The sequence below is a fragment of the Penaeus japonicus genome, unplaced genomic scaffold (assembly GCF_977035675.1).
Source record: "Penaeus japonicus unplaced genomic scaffold, GWHDUDI00000001_assembly GWHDUDI00000019, whole genome shotgun sequence".
In the NCBI taxonomy this organism is placed as follows: domain Eukaryota; kingdom Metazoa; phylum Arthropoda; class Malacostraca; order Decapoda; family Penaeidae; genus Penaeus; species Penaeus japonicus.
Genome location: NW_028234421.1, coordinates 35,379,863 through 35,382,362, shown reverse-complemented (window position 1 = coordinate 35,382,362; position 2,500 = coordinate 35,379,863). Strand labels below are relative to the sequence as shown.

The following is a 2,500-nucleotide window of genomic DNA, read 5'->3' as shown; positions in this document are numbered from 1 at the left end:
TTCTCCTTTCATATGTTACGTATCTGTTTCTATAAACAATAGGTAATCTTTTGAAGGAGACAAATTGACCGTTGCAGTGACCGGTTCTTCAAGTGTCTGGAAGAGGGTGGAGGGGGAGCCAACTATACTATCGATTTGGCACTGTCTCCCCCTGACCACCACCTGATAGCACCCATGAACATACCTCTTAACACCATAGATATAAGCCATATAAAAAAACACAACAGCATTCTATTTGAGAGGCAACCTCCAATGCTTGACACTGGCTACGTAGGCACTCTTGTGATCTGTATCTTATTGTTGCTTATTGTTGACATATTGACTTATTGAACGGAATGGAAATTTGAGAAGATAAGCTCGAGGGATACCGCCTCGTGATATTAATTATTGTATCTGTTTTGACTCAGTGCTATGCTTCAGTATTGTCAGTATTAATGGTGTATATGATACTTGTAGTAAAGTTCTAACAATGAGGTTTCGGTCACTTCTTAGGCTCAAATTTGTACCAAATCATTTCCTTGTTTTTTTACATATTATTATTCATTAAGTTAAGAATTTGGTCTAGTGTCACTCTCACTGACCTTATTAACAGATGTACAAATTAAATCACTCTTCCTCATCATAATTGACACGCTATAGACTATCTTCATCGTAATATTTTTTTTCTTTCTTTCTTTCTTTCTTTTTTTGTCGCAGTGGCAGCGAGCAAACGTATACAAGCTGGAACAAGAAGCGAAATGTAATGGATTCGTTTTCCTCGCAGAGTAAACAATTGGGTGGGTAAAATTGACGCTATCTTTTAAAATAGTAAACATGGTTCAAACTAGAAAATTACTTGTTAACTATCCCCGCGCACACCCGTAGCTATTGTGTTCATTCCCAGAAATGACAAGGATATAAAACGTCACTTCAGTCTGTTCGCATAAACTCTCTTCCTGTGTGGACGCGGTGTTTGTGTACAAGAGAGCAAAAATAGGATTAAATCTACCTTTACTCTGACTTCGTGTGCTAGTGAAGGGGGGGGGGGGGTAAGCCGTACTCCGTACAACAGTGAGAGCGAGAGTCAAAACAAAAGCAGGTGGAGTGTGTGTGGGTGGAAACAACAAATGTGGCCTTGGGATTCCATGACTTGTATTTTCTATTTGGAGAGGATTATATAAGTTTCCCCACGCCAGCCAGCCCCCCCCCCCCCCCTCTTTCATTCTACTGCAGCACTATGTAATTCCGAAACTTACATAAAGATTTCTTACCTGGCAATCCTTCCGGGCCTGTGTGTTAGTTGACAGCTCTGCTATGAATGTGTCCTCACTACATTTTGGATGAAAGCGTGAACCTGTAACAAAACCACAGATGATCTTTTCCACTGGTTACCCCAAACACAGCTACTGATGCTGTGATTCCCTTAAAGTCAATGGAACCCGCATGCGACTTGTAAAACGTGTCGTACTGGTAGTGTCAATTCAACACTTTTAGTGACCATTGTCGTCTGCGTACTAATGTTTGACCAAGGAAATATTACATCGAATCAAAATGTTTAATATTTCATGTGAGTTCCAGTTCTGAGTATGTCTTTGGCTAGAAAATACTTAATATTTGTGGGCCCTACGCAACACGTCTGGCAGAGGATCGAGGTGAAAGCTGTACCGGACACGACCTTTTTTTTCCTTTGTGTATTATTTAAATAAACAGTTTCAGAGAATTAGAGGAAATGAACGGCATATTTATTAAATGAACTCACTTGAAAATAACATATTTCGTAGTGAAAAAGTGTAAACATTACATATTGTGCGGACGATGACAGTATTGATTATGCGTTTTTTTGTTTTTTGTTTTACTTCATGGCATATTGAGTGTTGTTTCTTCTTATTTTGTCAAATGATTTCATATTATACACTGCTCTACTGCATTATACTTGTGAATATTATAATAAGAATTCTACCAAATATCTATCTATATCTCTCTCTCTCTCTCTCTCTCTCCCTCCCTCGCTCCCTCCCTCTCTCTCTCTCTCTCTCTCTCTCTCTCTCTCTCTATATATATATATATATATATATATATATATATATATATATATATATATATATATATATATATATGCGTGAGGTCATATAGACATTTGCAGTTACAAAAAATGCCCTTCCTCCCATAGAGGCTGTGGGTTCCTATATTCCGTTGACATAAAACCATAGGCGTAACGAGAGGCCTATCACAGGGGTGTGGGCCCAGGAGAGGGGGGGGGACTAGATGCTAGATGAATACTGTTTGCTATTTTCTTACAGTAAGCTACTAAATCTAAATCTGCAAAATAGGGGGCATCCGGAGGACAATCGCCCCTAAAAGGATTCTACATCTCAGGTGTTAATACAGTCGTACTACTTAATATTTACCAGGTAACGCCAGCCAAATTATCCATTGGTTGACTTTCAACCATGTCGAAAAGCGGTTCCGAGTATATCTATGGGAAGCGTCTATTTCTTACAAATACAGAAGAGTACATCAA

At 38.9% G+C, this 2,500-nt stretch overlaps 1 protein-coding gene across 3 annotated transcripts in view; it reads right to left on the bottom strand.

Moving 5' to 3' along the window:
* LOC122260694 (uncharacterized) overlaps positions 1-1,413 on the bottom strand; it is a 10,385-nt gene extending 8,972 nt beyond the window's left edge. Inside the window, exon 1 of one of the 3 annotated variants that reach the window (XM_086547741.1) lies at positions 1,251-1,413. The gene's annotated coding sequence lies outside the window, so the exon portion shown is untranslated. The remainder of the gene's footprint in view (positions 1-1,250) is intronic. The other 2 variants (XM_086547739.1, XM_086547740.1) reach the window with 2 other exon arrangements.
* Positions 1,414-2,500: the final 1,087 nt, after the last annotated feature.